Source organism: Labeo rohita, chromosome 23, assembly GCF_022985175.1.
Source record: "Labeo rohita strain BAU-BD-2019 chromosome 23, IGBB_LRoh.1.0, whole genome shotgun sequence".
NCBI classification, from domain to species: Eukaryota; Metazoa; Chordata; class Actinopteri; order Cypriniformes; family Cyprinidae; genus Labeo; species Labeo rohita.
The window spans coordinates 13,769,605-13,788,892 of NC_066891.1; the positions used below are offsets into that span (position 1 = coordinate 13,769,605).

Sequence of the window (19,288 nt, forward strand, 5' to 3'; positions counted from 1 at the left end):
TTTTTTATTTAGTACTGTCTTGAGTAAGATATTGTACATAAAATATGTTTACGTATAGTCCACAAGACACAAAAATAGCTGAAATTATTAAAATGACCCCTTGCAAAAGTTTGGGAACCCTTGGTTTTTAATACTGTGTGTGGTTACCTGGATGATCTACGACTGTTTTTGTTTTGTGATGGTTGTTAATGAGTCCCTTGTTTGTTTGATCTTTTGCATATTTGAAGATTTGATTTTGAGATCCATCTTTCCACACTGAGGACAACTGAGGCACTCCAACAGAACTATTAATAAAACCTCACTGATGGTCCAGAAGGAAACACAGTGCATTAAGAGCCGGGGGGTGAAAACTTTTGAACAGGATAAAGATATCCAGATTTTTCTTAATTTGTTGAAATATTTTTTTTTCCATTTAGCAGTACCCTTCGGAAGCGACAGAAAATATTGCATTTTCCCTGAAAGACAAATTATGTACAATTTACCTTGATCTTTAAATTTCAAAAGTTTTCACCCCCCGGCTCTTAATGCATCGTGTTTCCTTCTGGAGCATCAGTGAATGTTTGAACCTTTTTTTTAATACATGAAATTAAGGCTTAAAATTTTTACATGTTGAAATAAGGCTTCTCTTCCATCTGTGACTTTCTGTGTACAGGTTCAGACTGCGAGAGAACACACTGCACACCCTTCCGAGGTGAAATCCTGTTAACCCATGACCCATCACTTGACCCAATGAAGTGTTGGAGGGGACTAAAATCAAGAGTGAAACAATGAAACACTAAGAGTCACAGTCTTGTGCTTAAGTGGGTAAGAGAAAAGTAAATCTCTTTTGTTGCTGTTTTACATCGGACAGTTTAAGTTGTGTTGAAAATATGATGTTATGAGTGTCTCAGCTGTTTCCACTAGTATTATATCAGAAACACAATGGCACAATGTCTTGTCTTGTTTTGTGATGCTCGTAGGCAGTGTTGGGCACGTACCTTTAAAAAAGTAATTAGTTATAGTTACTAGTTACTTCTCACAAATAGTAACTGAGTTAGTAACTGAGTTACATCATTATAAAGGTAACTAATTACCAGGCAAAGTAACTATTGCGTTACTTAAAAAAAATCTAATTTAATATAATTATAAAATAAATATAAAACATTGTACACTAATCTACACTATTTTAATGTTGTTGTGGGCAGTGTTGGGAATGTTACTTTGAAAAGTAATTAGTTATAGTTACTAGTTACTTCTCACAAATAGTAACTGAGTTAGTAACAGAGTTACATCATTATAAAAGTAACTAATTACCAGGGAAAGTAACTATTGTGTTGCTTTTTTAAAAAATAAATAAATAAATAAATTAAATAACTTGACCCCAATATTAAATATGTTAAATGAATGAAATTTTAATGAAATTAATTACATTTTTAGTTTACTCACCAGACTAATATTAAATATCTGATACAATATTATAATTATAATTAGCATTCAACTTTAGCCATTAGAACTTTAGTAATTAGAATAACCATGTATGAATGCATGTTTGTCATTTTGACTGAACTTAGGACTGGTGGAGATATTGTTTGTAATTTAGTGTTTCTATGAACGTCTTGTTACTACCACGAATTCTACTATTAATAACAATATTAAACACACTAAGGTTTAACGAGCTGCTGGGTTCATGAATATTAATCACGTTGTCTGCGTTCGCTCGAACTGATTTGCTGTAATCAAAACAGGGACGATAATAGGTGAGCGCCAGCCAATGAGATTGCTGTTTGCACATTAGTTCCGCCTACTACCGGAGAAACCAGCAGTTCTTAAAAGCTGAAGTATTCCAAAGGAGCTCCGTTGTTTTGAGAGGAAAATACAACAGAGAATATCGTTAAAAAAAAATAAAATTATAATAATATTATAATAAATGATAGTAACGCCGTATTTTATTGGCAGTAATGGTAACGGCGTTGTAACGTAGGAAACAGTAATTCGTTTGATTACTCGTTACTGAAAAAATAATGCCGTTAGTAACGCCGTTTATTTATAACGCCGTTATAAATAAACGGCGTTCCCATCACTGCTCGTAGGTGAAGGACACTGAAGCACATCACTGCCACTTTACCTGTCAGTTTTGATGGCTTCCTGCTTGCTCCTCTACCTCTTACCTATTCCACTGTAAGTACATTTGCACAATTTAAAACTAGACAAAAAAGCTTTAAAATATGCTTAAACAGCTAAAAATCAAGTTGTACGCTCACACATATATTTTTTTCATTTGTTCCCTCAACAACAAAATATTTTATTTATGAACTATGATTCTCAGTGTCTTGGAAAACATGGATAAATGAGAGCATTTTAAAAGAGATTTCTATAAAATCTTAAATTGATAATACGTTTTCTAGTAATTTCATGCTCTAAGATATTTTAGTGTGTAGAAACTGCTATATATGAGTGAAAAACAACATTTAATAATGAATGAATAGAAAAAATACATTGATAGCCAAAAATACATTGTATGGGTCAAAATTATCACATTATTTTTTGCCAAAAGTCAGTAGGATATTAAGTAAAGATGATGCTCCATAAAGATATTTTGTAAATTGTCTACTGTAAATATGACAAAAGTTAATTTTTGATTAGTAATGTGCATTGCTAAGAACTTTATTTGGACAACTTTAAAGGTGATTTTCTCAGTATTTCGATTTTTTTCACCCCCCTCAGATTCCAGATTTTCAAATAGTTGTATCTCGGCCAAATATTGTCCTATCCTAACAAACCATACATAATTGGAAATCTTATTTAGTTATTTATAAATCAATAAAAATGTACTCTTATGATGGGTCACATATTAAAATGTGTAATAAAAAGTGTACATGTTGAAGAACATTCAGTTATTAAAACTTTGAATTACAGTATGGTGTTTAATGATTTTAATTACTAAAATAATTGTAAATATAGTTACACTCCTTGTTTCTGTAAATTCAAAATATTTGAATCAAAATAAGCAGCTTTGTCTTTACAACCAAGTACCAAAAATATTGCTTTGTCTAGTATATATGCACATGAGACTACAGTTCTATATTTAACCCTTCAAATGTTCAATCAATTTCAATTATACTTGAAATACACTAGTATTTGACTACGCAAAAACCTGCTGTAGCTTCTACATGTAATTGTGCATTGTAAACAGACTTTATGTATACTGCTATGTAGAAGATTTTAGTTTTTAGCTTTAGCCATAGAAACTGCACTACAGCTCATACAGCAAATAATCAAAACTGACCATATTAGCTCTACAGTTTGCGGCAGACAGTTCAGGAAAACCTGTTGTGGTTAATACCATATGAGTAATAGGAAAGGTGTGGCGATTTCTGAAGAACATTGTAGACCACTGATAAAGCTTATCTAGGGAGCAGAATAACAGGCCTTGACACTTACAGTATACTGTAACCCTCTTCCTAGCCTGTTAGCATTGTAGCTCTTAGGTGCAAATTTATGTGTATGGTTTAAAGAGCAGGTTAAATGTTATTTGTAAGTGTTCTAATATTGTGTTGGAGTTCCCTAAATGCATCTAAGGTCAGAAAACATTGTCATTTTCTCAGAATACACATTTATACATAGTCATTTTTCAATGATTTTGAAACAATTCGTTCTTTCAGTTCTGAGCGTTAAGCCTGCAAACCCCTCCCTTCCTTAAGCCTGCTCTGCTCTGACTGGTCAGCTGGCCAAGCCTGTTGTGATTGGTACAGAGCCATGCAATCAGTTTTGCCAAGTCCATGGGTTAAAGCAAACCCAATAACGTCATATTTAGCCCCTGGAATACGAATTTACCAGGGGAACCATGACATACGTGTATTTTACATCTCTGAACTTGATTTTTAACAGGGGACCCCCCTCGAAACACTGATTGGGCTAGTTTAGAGCTTGTTTTGACTAGCAACTGGGTGGGTTTTGTTTCGTGAAAACCTGGCAACCCTGGCTGCCGTTGACAAAGCATGCACCAAAACAATAAGAGTATGCTCCAATCCATTCTTAAAATAATGACAAAGTACATTTGAACATTTATGCAAGCGAATCGTTCCCACAGCTGCTAAACTGTAAACTCTTAACAATAACGATGGATACGTTAGCCGAGTGCTAACGTGACTAACTGATGAAACAACACAGTTTATAAACCGAAATATGTCTACGTTTATTATTATTACAAAAAAAAAATTGGAACGACAGTCTACATTAATCAACACCTTCTTAGGAAATAGTGGGTTTACAGCGAATTATTAAAACTATTTCAGCAAAACAATAATATTGTGGTTTACCTGGAAACCTAAAGCTGCACTAGGTATGCATCACATATTACCACAAACAACTTGCTGTTCTGAGCACTTCGGAGATGCTTATTGGTTCAAATAAAGAAGATTTGAAGCCAAAGACGATAAAAGCCAAGATTAAAGAAGCAGTCATCTGTAAAATGAGCACAACAAAAGGTTCAGATTGTATTGCTGTGGTATCATGGAAAAAATGAATTTGAAGATGACTCTTCACATCATCTTTTGGCAATGAAACAAAAACCAAACTTGCTTTCACAGCGCAGAACTCAACATGTTCTTGACATGATGTAAACACACTAACTAGTGGAAGTGTTAGTGGGCAGGTCTGTATGTATTTCGCGGACTGGCGGGATTATGCAAATGTGTTACCTAATGACGTAGATCGGTAACGGGCAGAAGATTAAAAATATAATGACTTGTTAAGGCGATTATGAGTCGACTCTTTCTTTTGAGAGACAATATCTTTGTTTGTCATGCACTTTGTTGATTAACAACTTTGCAGACTCTTTACATTGAAGGATAGCTATGTTACAAACTGCAAAAAATATATTTTTATGAAAACCCATATGACCTGCTCTTTAAATATGTAATATTGTATATTCATTATGAGATAGGATACTCCTATAAACCTGTAGGTTTTCATTTCTGAAGCAAGTAAATTGAATAAGTTGAACAAAAAGTTCAATTATAACCCATCTTGCTGAAAATATGTCTTTGTTGACATTCTGAGTAAAAGTGATACCAATTTCCACCACCATCAAAGTGGTCGCCTGCCACACATGTACCTTATAGTGATTAGATTTTCAAGGCTGCGGATGGTAGATTAGATTTATTCCCCCCACACAGTTAATCCACTCATCTCAGTGTCTCATGCATTGAAGAGCACTCATAATTGCGGAATGGCGATAAAGGGGCAGAAGTACCCGGCTTACGGGCCCGTAAAGAAAAGGCCGATCTGCTGGAACAATGACATTCGGACTGGAGAATTAAACGCGTCACTGACCCGAGCTTTTCCCCTGTGCTCTTCGTCCCATTGTGCTGGGCTGATTGATTTTGACTGGGGTCACCTAAGCCCGTGCTGGGAGGCATGGTGCGCTGCGCACGGGGCTAAACGTTTACATGCATTCATTTAAACACACATGCACGAGCGCATACATGGGGACAGCAGCCTGCAAAGTTTTAACTGTTCCAAATGTGTATATGTCAGTTTGTATTTGGATTTGTGGGTAGTTTGTGAGTATGCATGCGTTTAGTTTTTTTATAAAAAAGAAATTAATACTTTTATTAGTACTAGCAAGGATGCATTGAATTGATCAAAAGTGACAATACAGGCATTTATAATGCAACAAAAGATTTCTAATTTAAATTAACACTTTTTTTTTTTAAACTTTCTAAGCAGCACAACTGTTTTCAATATTGATGCTAATAATAAATGTGTTTTGAGCATCAGCATATGTGAATGCTTTCTGAAGGATCATGTGACGCTGAAGACTGGAGTAATAATACTGAAAATTGAGCTTTGCCATCACAGAAATGAATTACATTCTAAAATATATACCTAGATTTTGAATGTTTTTTTTTTAATAAAGGCTCTTCTGCTCACCAAGCCTGCATTTATTTGACCCAACGTACAGTAAAAACAGTAAAATTTAGAAATATTTTTGCTATTTAAAATAACTGTTTTCTATTTGGATATATTTTAGAATGCAATTTATTGCTGTGATTTCAAAGCTGAATTTTTAGCATCATTACTAGAGTCCCGTGATCCTTCAGAAATCATTATAATATTCTGATTTGCAGTCCAAAAAACATTTATTATTATTATTATTATGTTGAAAACAGCTTAGTAGAATTTTTCGGGTTTCTTTGATGAACAAAAAGTTAAGTTTGAAGTTAACAGAAGAACAGCATTTATCTAAAATATTAATCTTTTGTAACATTATAAATGTCTTTAAATGTAATTTCTATAATTTCTTTCCCGAAAAACAAAACAAAACAAAAAAAAATTATACCGACTTTTGAATGGTATAGTGAATAATGTTACAAAAAGCTTTTTATTTCAGATAAATGCTGATCTTTGGATCTTTCTGTTTATTAAAGAATTCTGAAAAAAATACTCACCTGTTCGAAATATTGATGATGGAATAATAATAATAATAATAATAATAATAATAAAAATGTTTCTTTAACAGCAAATCGAAATAAATCAAATAGAATGATTTCAGATGGATCATATGACACTGACTGACAAGATTTAATGATTCTGAAAATTTAGCTTTGGTCACAAGAATAAATGACATTCTAAAATGTATTCAAATATAAAAAAATATATATTTTAAATAGTAAAAATATTTCAAATTTTTACTGTTTTACTGTATTTTGGATGAAATAAATGCAGGCTTGATGAGCAGAAGAGACTTCTTTACAAACATTAACAATTTTACTGTTCAGAAACTTTTGACTGGTAGTGTATTAAAATCAAAAATTAAATAAATTAAATATATTTTTAAATTTATAAATAATAAATTAAAAAGAACTTACAACCCCAAATTTTGAACATTTGTGTATATTAACATGTTTACATATTACAGAATTTTTGTTTTTTATTGTACCTCACTTGTTATTTAGTATATTCATCCCACTAAGCCTTACAGTATGTTTATTAGAACATTACAAGAGCCAACAAATCACCAGGGTCCTTAACAAATATTAGAGATGCATGTGGGCTGGCAGTGGCCCCCCACTCATTGATCTATTGATCTGAAATCTATAGAGGTGAAGTTTTCCAATAATCCATCATGAATTGTACACTCTCCTTGAAGTCAAGTGAAAAAGAGAGACTATAGGAGATGGCAAAATATCTCTCTCTCTCTATATATAATATCCTGATATCCCAGTTCTAATATTAATGTACCTCTATCATACTGTAAATCATGTAGTAGAGATCTTCTGTGAAAGTCAGTGGCTTGTCTTAAGGGTGTGTGTGCATGTGTGACCTGTCTTTGTTCTGTCCATTAGTCTTTGTCTCTTTCGAGGTCCGCAGCAGTGCAGAGAACAGCAGCAGTGCTGGAACAGAACACATGATACTGTGTATCACACTGCAAAGCAGCAGAAGTAGCAGCTTGAATGCTGTAGTGGGCAGTCAAACTATTACTAGAGTCGCTGCTGAATGTTGAATCCTTGTTAGAATTGCATTTGAATGATTCCATAAAGCTAAAGTTTTGTACATTAAATGTCTTTTTGATCAATTTAATGCTTCTTTGCTCAATAAAAGTAATAATATTGATTTGTGATGCAGCTAGTGCTTGGTATTATTATTAGGGCACATGCAATTTAAATATGGTCAGTGAAAAAGGAGGGAAAATGCTAGTTATTGAGTGTTCTTTAAGATGCGGGAATATCTGTTTTCTTCCCCTTCACTCATTAACTCTACATCTCTATTGTGTCCAGTGGTGCTGTTGCCTGCTGACTGACAGCTGACGGGATGCTTTTGGAGAGTTACCACATGGTGGGTCTCTCAACAGAGAATGTAGTGCATCACCGCACTTCACAGAGCTTCCCGTCCGCATATCACTTTACACCGCCGCCGCTTGCTGTTTAAATATTACTGCTTATTCAGGTGACAGTTGTTGTAGTGAAGTGTGTAATAGCTTTTGGCAGTATGTAGAGATCTTCATCTGCGCCTGCGACAAAGCCTCGCGCGTTAAGTCTGTGAAAGTCCGCCGCTGCACGTCCTTGTTTGCGCTTTTGCATTTGAGTGACAGGACCGTGGGAGCTGTATTGAGTAGTTTAGCTAACTTTGGCACTTCAGACTTTGGAGCCCCTATTCACACACCCCCAGACCCCCACCCCTTACACTCACACACGGCTCCACGCAGACTCAAGGCAACACGCTCTGACTCACACGCTCATGCACAGGCGCACACTCTCACGCACGCAGAACGCGTCTCTTGGAATTCCAGTAGGACCAGGAGGCAGAGAGGAGGCTGATGGGGGACAATGGGCAGGACATCTGTCATGCGTGGCTGCACTCCGTCCACTCACAATGGAGAGAGGGGACCGGCGAGTGGTGCCTTTCTTTCCTCTCTCTCCTTTCCGGGGAGACTTCTGCATCTCACAATGGTTCTTTTGTCCCCTCGCTGCTTTTTTTTCTCCAGCGTTTAACTCTTTAAATCTGCTCCTTTTCTGCCAGCTTTTCTTTCTTTCCTGAAAAAGAAAGCAAAATCTGAAAAGTTTGCTTCGGCTCCACTGCTTAGTACATGCATATATGTTGTAAACACATAGAACGTTCATATAACGTTTTTTTAAATTAAATATGTAGTTAAATTACTGTTTTAAATGATTTTAGACATTGTTTTTACTTAGAATAAGAAAATATATTCAAAGATATTTTTAAAAAGGTATCTGCTGGAAGAATCTCAGATTTTTTTTTGTCATTGATTAAAATGTAAAGATCCTATATGATTTTTCTCAGTACTATTATTGTTACTTGTATGTTTGATTTTGTATAGTGATTGTTCTTAAGTAAATGTTATATTATTGTAAACGATGTATTGAAATGATACTGGTAGTGTTGCCATAAAACCATTGTTGCAGATATGGCATTAAAACAAATAAATAGTCAAATTACTAGAATAAATGTACTTCATGTTTAAATATTTTAAATACTCAACTGTAGTAAATATTTTAAATATTTTAAATAACAAAAAAAAAAAAAAAATTTGCATTTCAAATTTTCAAATGCCATTTTTTTTTTGAATGCTTCTAAATTTGAATGCTTCTAATTTTTTGTATTTTCAAATTACTTTTAGAATTTTTAATATTTTCGGAATATTGATTCTACATGTTGTGTTTTTTTTTTCACATTGCTTTTTTTTTTACATTTCTACTTTCTGCTACTCCATTTAAAAGTTTGGTTTTGTTTTCCAGTGACATTTTAAAATAAATAGCTAGAATAAATGTATTTAATATTTAATTTTTTTTAAATATTCAAATTTAGTAAAAATTATTAAAAAAAAATAATATTCTAAATATTTAAATAAAGAAATCTGATTCTGAACTTATGTTAAATGTAATTTTAAAAAAAAAATGGAATGTTTCTGTTTTTTTTTTTTTTTTTTTGAATATTTTTTGAATATTTTCGGAATACTGATTCTACGTTTTGCATTTTTACACATTGCTTTCCTTACATTATTACTTTCTACTCAATTTAAAAGTTTGGTTTTGCTTTCCAATGACATTTTAAAATAAATAACTAGAATAAATGTATTTGAATATTTAAAATAATTAAATGTAGTAAATATTATAAATATTTTGAAATACTCAGATATTTAAAATATTTAAATAAAGAAAACTGATTCTGTGTTTCAGTTTTTTAAATGTCTTTTTTTTTAAATTGGAATGTTTCTGGGGGGGTTTGTATTTTAAAGTGACATTTAGAATTTTGAATATTTTGCAGTTTTACACCGCTTACTTTTCTACTTTCTACTCCATTTAAAAGTTTGGTTTTGCTTTCTGATTAAATTTAAAAATAAATAACTTGAATAAATGTATTTAATATTTATATATTTAAAATATTCAAATGTAATAAGTATTATAAACATATTAAATATTTTGAAATACTTAACTATTTTAAATATTTAAATGTAAAATTTATTCTGTTTAAAATTTTCAAATGTTTTTTTTTTTTTTAATTTTCAAATGACATTTAGAATTTTAAATATTTTCAGAAAATTGATTCTACATTTTGCATTTTTACTTGTTGCTTTTCATACATTTCTACTATTTACTCCATTTGAAAGTTTGGTTTTGCTTTCCAGTGACATTTTTAAGTCTAGAATATTAATTTTGCTTTCGAATTTTGAAATCACATTTAGAATTTTGAGCTCTTGAATCAGATTTTCCTACTTTTTACATGCTTTATCCATTTACATCCAAAGTGTCCTCTATTTTTTTTTTTGCTTCTCACACTCTTTCTGTCTATTTCAGTCTTCCATCCCATTTCTCTCCATGGGAAGTCTCATTATAGACAAGCTTTCACACACTCAACTGTAGTCATTTCTCCTTGGTTGATACCTTTCAGTTTATTGACCACCGCATGCATATGAGCGACAGTCTTGCAGATAGCCAGAACTGTCCCGAGCGCCATTGATTGGCCAATCCAGCAGCGTTTGTAGTAAGAGGGCTCTAATTACCGCCGGCCCTTCTAAGCTATAGCTTTTAGCCTGTTTTCAACACACTGCCGCTCATGTAAATTGCAAATTGATTTCTCAGCCTGCCTCCCTTTCTTAAGGACTTAAGGGGTTCAAGACAGTCCACCATTGATTAAAGTCAGACTGCAATGCTTTATTGCTGTCAGCCATAAGGCTTTTCAAGGGGAAAACTTCAATGACTGCTTTTGGGGTTCGAATTCAAGGACTTTGGGAAAAGTCCCAGAAACTTTGTCTGATTTAATGAATTAATCTAATGAATTAATCGTTTTTTTTTTTTTTTTTGTATGCAGAAAGTTTGGAGTAAACTAGAACGGTGGACTGATTTACTGCTTCAGCATGGAAGTTGAGGCTCCCATGCTTGACCAGGCACTATAATACACTGACTGGCAACCCTTACCGCTGTGTACTGGCAGTTAATTGTTCCCAGCTGTTGTGGCTCAGGGAACAAAGACACTTTTGAAAAGGTGATCTGTTGATTGGGGCACCAGCCTGACTTCCTTTAATGGGATGTGGATCACAGGAAAGGTGGCATCTGTGTACAGCGTTGCTGGTTCATGTGGCCCAAGGCTAACACTCACACTGTAACAACAGTGGCCCATCTGTGTGTGTTTGTTTAAATCAGAGCGCATGTTGTTCATGTTTCAGAGGGAAAATACAAAGCAAGTGAAGAAGAGAAATGAAGTGATTCTGACAAACTCTGGTGCTTCTGGTGTGAAGGAGGGTGTGTTAGTGGTCTTATATAGCAAGAGCTGTGTGAGTCATCTATATACATACGTGTGTGTGTGTGTGTGTGTGTGTGTATACACTAGATTACTGTTACTGGTGTTTCCTTATAAACCTTTTTTTGTTTTTGAAGTGGCATACAAGCATGAGTATAGAATTGTATTGAAACAGAGATAAAGACACACAGGACAGAGGATCTGAGTGAACACAGACAGACCCACAGAAGCACATGTAGAAGACATTCTGCTCACTTCTCTCTTCACACCAGGATAAATATTTAACAGAGCCTGTCAACAAGACTTCACTCTGTCTTATCTCTCTCTGGGATGGAGGGAAGGATTGGAGAAATGCTGGCTTTGTAGCAGAGAGGGATTGTTAGAGAGGAAGAAAGAGGGGGAGAGAGAAAAACAAAGACAAGAAGATGCAGAGAGTGACTGAAAGATTTCACATTTTAGACTTGTGTGACTGGTTTATACTTCCCTTTGGGCCAGTGTTGACTATCAGACAGCCCGTCTGCTGCGTGTCCTAACACGGCTGTGGCCTCCATTAGCTGTGAAAATGAAGGAAAGAACAGACTGAAATGTTGCCAGAAATGTTTTTACCAGACGTTCATGTTCTTGTACCTGTGAAGAAATGCAAAAAATGTTCAAAAACAGAAAATGAACCATGTTTGTTTATATCTGGCATCAGAGGCACCATTATTTTTTTTCTTACTTAGGGTTAAATGCTTTTCAAAAAATGTAAAAAAAAAATGTTTATTTGATGCCATGTGGCAAAAATATGTATTTACATTTGAAGTCAAATGTTTACACACACCTTGCAGATTCTGCAAAATGTTAATAATTTTACCAAAGTAAGAGGGGTCGTACAAAATGCGTGTTATTTTTTATTTAGTACTGACCTGAATAAGCTATTTCACATAAAAGATGTTTACATATAGTCCACAAAAGAAAACAATGTTTGAATGTATAAAAATGACCCTGTTCAAAAGTTTACATGTACATGTGTTTCTATACTGTGTTGTTACCTGAATGATCCACAGCTGTGTTTTTTGTTTGTTTGTTTATAGTTGTTCATGAGTCCTTTGTTTGTCCTGAACAGTTAAACTGCTCACTGTTCTTCAGAAAAATCTCCGGAAAAATCCAAAAGGTCCCACAGATTCTTTGATTTTTCAGCATTTTTGTGTATTTAAACCCTTTCCAACAATGACTGTATGATTTTGAGATCCATCTTTTCACACTGAGGAAAACTGAGGGACTCACATGCAACTATTACAGAAGGTTTGAACGCTCACCGATGCTTCATAGGGAAAAGCAGTGCATTAAGTGTCGGAGGGGGAAAACTTTTAAACGAAATGAGGATGTGTAGGTTTTTCTTATTTTGCATAAATATCATATTTGTTTTATTTAGTATTGCCCTTCAGAAGCTAGAGAAGATGTTCCACAGAAGACAAAATAAGTAAAATTTACCCTGATCTTCAAATTCAAAAGTTTTCACCCCCTGGCGTTGTGTTTATAAATTCAGCTATTATTTTCTCTTGTGGACTATATGTAAACATCTTTTATGTGAAATATCTTATTCAGGTCAGTACTAAATCAAAAATAACATGCATTTTGTATAATCTCACTTATTTTGGTAAAAATAATTAACATTTTACAGATTCCGCAAGGTGTATGTAAACTTTTGACTTCAACTGTAAATACATTTTAAAATATGCAAAAATATATTGCAAATAAAGATTTTAAAGGATTAGTTCACTTCCAGAAAAAAAAAAAATCCTGATAATTTGCTCATCCTCATGTCATCCAAGATGTTTATGTCTTGCTTTCGAAAAGAAATTAAGGTTTTTAAAGAAAACATTCCAGGATTTTTCTCCATATAGTGGACTTCAGTGGGAACCAATGGTTGAAAGTCCAAATTACAGTTTAAATGCAGCTTCAGATGGCTCTGCATGATCCCAGCCAAGGAATAAGGATCTTATCTAGCTAAGTGATCATCATTTTCTAAAAAAATAAATAAATAAATAAAATGTATATACTTTTTATCCATGTCCAGGAACCGGAATATCATGTATATTGTACTTGGGAAAGGACTATTTTGATTTGGGTCAGTAAGTAACCTGCCTAGAAATCACTCAGAACACCTACAGTAGCATCATGACAGTGCATTTTGCGTGGGCATGCAGTTTAGTTTTACATAATGGTGCATATCAGTGACATTATCTTTGCACTGCTTTTTTGGATTAATTATGTATCATTCATAGTTTGTCCCCAGGTCAGTTTTACATTTTGAATTCAGTGTTACAACTGATGGATGTCAGATAAGAAACATCCACATTGATTGACTGCCTACAGAACCCACTTACATAACAGTGAATATCAGTGTACCGCTCTACATTTAGACAGGTCCATGACCTCATTCCAGACACAGCGGCCCAGTGCATTGTGTTGCTCCAGTTTAGACAGAGGAGGGCTTTGAATGAAGCTGACTGTAGCTGAAACTAAAACCGAAACCAGAGAAAGTAAGACAACACGAGCAGTCGGTCCAGGCTTGGGTGTCCATATCCAGTACAGCGTATGGGTTTAAATAGGAACTGGAGCACTGGAATGGGAGCCAATGAAATAGTAGATCAGCAGGTGACTTTCATCAGTATTCAGACGCAGCCTGTGGATTCAGCATGTGCCTGTTTCGGTTTTTCTACATGATATCACAGCACTGCTTGATGCAGTAAGCTTTTAATGTGTGTAAACAAATGCTGAATGTGAGGAGGGCCAAATAGGAGGAATTGCAGTAAATGGATAACCTTGATAGTAGAGGCATTGAGATGTGGTTAACAGTTGAGGCTGCCCCAGCTGTGTTAGCAAAAAGCAATTACCCTTTACAACATCTGCACAGCCACAGCCTCATAATAAAAAATACCCACAACACCTGTGATTGCCCTCTCGACCCTCCCCCCCAGCTCGTTCCACAGGCCCAATTGTGTGGACACCATTCAGGGTCAGTCTATCCAAGCTCTGTATTCAGAGTTATGTTAGGAAATCTCATAAACGCAGCAGTCCATTCTGACCACTGGTCATCAGATGAAGAGTCAAGCTGAGAAACCTTAAAAGGTTATGGGAGCTCTTTCAGTCTAGTTGCCAGTGAAGATCATACGATTTTTATTTTATTGTTCCAAAATAATGTGTTTTTATGTGTTCATTTTAATTTATGATTTTATCTCCATGATGGAGGTGTTTTAAAACATATGAAAATTAGCTATAATAAGGTAATGTAAAATAACATAAAATCTGTTTTATTTTTTCTCAAATTTCATTTTAATTAAAAATTTAGAAAAAATTTTTTTTCTCAAATTTTGTTTTGTTTTAGCCAAATTCTGTGTTTTCCATTAATTTTCTGGATTCCATTTTAATGCCTTCTTCACTATTTAATAATCAAAAGCATGTCTTATTAGTTGAAATCATGAACTTACACAATTTAACAGTAATTTATTAAAAGTTCAACAAAAATTGTTATTAACACCCTATGAAATACATTTTATTTTCAAATTTTGTTTTATTTTTACCAAATTCTGTGTTTTCCATTAATTTTCTGTATTCCATTTTAATGGCTTCATTAAATTTTAATGATCAGAAGCATGTCTTATTAGTTGAAATCGTGAAACTTACACAATTTAACAGGAATTTATTAAAAGTTTAACAAAAATTACATTTTTAAGAGCCTATGAAATAATTTTTTTTTTCTCAAATTTAGTTTTATTTTTTACCAAATTCTCCATTAGTTTTCTGGATTTCATTTGAGTGGTTTCATTAAATTTTAATAACCAATAGCATCTTCAAATAATTGATTTTATAAAAAACTAATTTATTTATTTATTTATTTATTTATTTTCCCAGAAATTATGTGCTGTGCATTTGCATTTTTCTGGTAAATAAATTATGATAAATACATTTTCTCATTAATATTCAATAATATAATATATTTCTGTCACAGTTTCTTCAAGTTAAACCAAACTTTTTTTTTGATGGCTTGTGGTGAAGACCTTTAAGTTTCTGTTTGTATATGATATGACGATAGTTTTTTAAGACTGGATTTTGCGATTATGCCTGCATTTTCTGCATAGAGGAATAGAGTATAATAATAACATAATACACAACAAAGTATTATAATGAATCTGTCCGAATAAGGGCCTTGTGTTTTGACAAACAGCAGGCATGAAGAGAACAAAAGTGACCAAATTTTCCATTGTGGTGTTTGCCTGGCTGAGGTTGTGTTGATTATTTTCCTGTGTTTATTGTTACCCCTGCGTGTGTACATGTTTGAAATGAATGGTTGGCAATGAAGCCCAGCTCTGTATAATAATAAATACAAACTGAAATTAGAAGTGTTTTTTTTTCATTCCGTCTTTTGTCAAACCCTATTCTCATGTGGCCTTGTGTGAACAGCATCATCTTATAGGCTTTCATGTGACAATTACAGTCGCAACCCTTTCTTCCTACAAGCCTTCAGATTCTCTGTTGTATTAGCAATTTCATCTGACAGTGCTCCAAACATACCAGATCCCTTTTAAATGGGAACAATAATATGGAAAATGACTTCTATGTTGACTCACTCCCCTGTCATTCTCTCCCTGCATGTTTTCTTCAATGTGGGGCCATTAAGCTATCACACACAAGGCTTGGGGGAAATGAAACACTGTCCAGAGCCGAAGGATTCTTGCGTGCCGAAGGGAGGACAGGCGGAGGGAGGGGCATGTGATAGGATGATGAGGGGCAGACGTGGGGAAAGCGTGCTATCAAAGCTGAAGGAATGCAGAAGTAGACTGATGCAGTCTGGAGTTCAGTCTGTCCTTTAAACACCTAATTACACCCAACAGACCAGAGACAGAGAGACACTCTCCATACGATGACCTCCACACGGCAGTTTGGACACCAGTGCTGGAAACTGTCCTATCAGAGAGGAAAATCAGAAATGAGAGATCTTTAATATTGCAGTTGTTCCTTTCTGATAGAAAAGAGATAACATAGAGATCAATCTGAGAAGTTAGCTTAAAAGGATAGTTCACCCAAAAATGAAAAATCTGTCATTAATTACCCGCATGTCATTCCAAACCCGTAAGAACTTAAGATATTTTTGATGAAATGCAAGAGCTTTCTGACCCTGCATAGACAGCAACGCAACTGAAACATTTAAGACAAAGAAAGGTAGTAAGGACATCATTAAAATAGTCCATGTGACATCAGACATCATTTTATGAAGCTTCATGAATACTTTTTGAAAAAATAACAACTGTATCAAACAATTTAGTCTCTTCCGTGTCGGTCTTCAACGCATTTTCCGTTCTTTTTTTCTTTTCTTTTTTTTTTTTTTTACTTTTTTGCATTACAAATGGGACATTCTTTAAATGGCTGCTTTTTTTGTTTAGTGATAGTTGTTCATAAGTCCCTAGTTTGTCCTGAACGGATATACTGCCCGCTGTTCCTCAGAAAAATCCTTCAGCTCCCACAAATTCTTAGGTTTTTCAGAATTTTTGTATATTTGAACACTTTCCAACAATGACTGTATGATTTTGAGATCCGTCTTTTCACACTGAGGACAACTGAGGGACTCATATGCAACTATATAGCATTAAAAGCCAGGGGTGAAAACTTTTGAACAGAATGAATGTGTACATTTCTTCTTATTTTGCCTAAATATCATATATATATATATATATATATATATATTTTTTTTTTTTTTTAATTTAGTACTGTCCTTTAGCTACAGAAGCTACAGAAGATACTTGCATGTTTCCCAGAAGACAAAATAAGTTAAATTTACCCTGATTTTCAAATTCAAAAAGTTTTTACCTCCCGGCTCTTAATGCATGGTTTTTTCTTCTGGAGCATCAGTGAGTGTTTGAACCTTCTGTAATAGTTGCATTTGAGTCCCTCAGTTGTCCTCAGTGAAAAGATGTATCTCAAAACCATGCAGTCATTATTGGAAAGGGTTCAAATACACAGAAATGCTAAAAAAAAAAAAAAAAAAAAAAAAGAATTTGTGGGACCTGAAGGATTTTTTGAAGAACAGCAGACAGTTTAACTGTTCAGGAATCAAGGGACTCCTGAACAACTATCAGATATCTTCTTCAGTTCAGCACTAGACAAAAAATAACATTTTGTATAATCCCTCTTATTTTGGTAAAACAATTAACATTTTGCAGATTCTGCAAGGTGTATGTAAAATTTTGACTTCAACTGTTTATGAGTAAGCATTCTTTTTTCTTCATATCATCAGCCAAGTACTCCTCTATTATCTTTTTTCTTCATGGTACATGGTGCCTTTTTCTTTGACGCCCACAGACACACTCATGCATATATGCATCTACAACAGCGTGATTGCAATCCACGTGCTGTCGTCTGCCACGATCATTATCTTGCCGAAATTTTGGGTTGGTTTCACCGCCTCCATAGTGTGAGCGAAAGCAACATTCAATAATTATTGATCTGTGGACATACAACTTTTACTGGAGCGCCCATTTAATCACAAAAGCTGATTTATTGTTGCCTCTCTGACAATCCCATTAAAATGCTGTCTAGCTAATCAAGTCCATTCACTCTCCTGGAGGACTAATCTTTTACAGGGCTGCCAGAACAAATCCCTGTGGTAACAGGATTGCAGGGGAGTGAGGAGGACTATTCATCTGCTTTGCCCTGTAAATGGAAAAATAAAGTTTACAAGAGTTTCGTGATTCCACACCTGATCCGAAGACAGGGTTTTATCCTTGTGAAACAAGCACATTTACAGATTGCATAACTAACTTCTTTATTCAGTGTTTTTCATATTTTTCTGTTTAGATGCCAAGGCCAGAATGTCTGTTTTGAAAAACATTCTGCGCTCTAAAAAAATGTCTTTTAAGAAAATTGTATTAAAAACCTGATAATACTGAATAAAAATTCTATAAAGCGCTTAAGAAAGCTGTAAGCCTAAACATCTTTTGACTTATTTTATCCCCTGGGTAAGATTGAATAAACTTTCTTAAATTGCATTTTTTAAAGTGCAGCCCTTGGTTGTTTTTTGAAAATATTTTTCTATTCAGTCATGTTATTGAGTTATTGTGTGTTCAGACCATTATGCAGCCATACCTGTGTGGCTCACCAACATGATGCATCGTTGACAGTAAGCCGTCTTTGTGGCCGTTCTTTGACCTTGGAGTGTTTGTTGCAAAGCCTTTTGTGAGGGAATTGGTTTGAGGGCTTTCACGTTTGGACCGTGCAGTATTCGCGCTGTGATAAGACGCTGTGCAGTGCTCTCCGTGATGGGTTAGGTGTGGCGAACTTCACTGCACACGTATCAGTACCATATACATTCCACAGTCATGCAGTTATCTGAGCTATTTGGTTGGAGGCAGTGCAGGCTCAAATGTGCCGATGGTTGTGCTTGGGTGGTTTTAGTCACTATACAGGTTTGTAATTGTGCATGTGCGTGTTGAAGCTCCGCTTTGAGGTAAAAACAAATTGATGCTCCTGTTTGAGATAAAAACAAATCGATTCCAGTGGAGGCACATAAGGTCCTAAAGCTTGCTATAATGAAATTGTACTTTTAAAGCCTTCAGGTTGCTCCTGTGTGGATATATTTGAGGGGGAGCTCTGTTTTATGAGTTTTTCATTGTGTGTGGGGCTTCATCCGCTAAATGAATTGAGAACCCGGTTGAGACTGACAATGAAACCCTGAAGATGCTTGAGCGAGCTTTACAGCTCTGTAGCAAAATTTCACTTTAGACTAGTATTCGAGTTCTTATTCTATATAGAGGAGCATCTTAAATCTGTCATTCTGTCAGTTTTACAAATCTATGAAAATTAAAAGGTTTTACATCTTAAAATCTCAGATTGTGAATAGTTGCACTAAATCAGGTGCAGTTATGAAATGACTGGAGTGAGATATAGGTCTATAAATCTATCTGGATTATGGAGGGTGCGTATCTCACACTGACTTTTTCTTATGAAAAAAGACCTTTTATTCAGAGACTACGCTGTTGGTGATTGCACTTTTGTGTTTCAGGCTTTC

At 34.5% G+C, this 19,288-nt stretch overlaps 1 protein-coding gene across 1 annotated transcript in view; it reads left to right on the top strand.

Moving 5' to 3' along the window:
• Positions 1-19,288, top strand: part of fignl2 (fidgetin like 2) — a 62,514-nt gene that overhangs the window by 3,764 nt on the left and 39,462 nt on the right. The window contains exon 2 of the mRNA XM_051095968.1: positions 653-804. The gene's annotated coding sequence lies outside the window, so the exon portion shown is untranslated. The remainder of the gene's footprint in view (positions 1-652; positions 805-19,288) is intronic.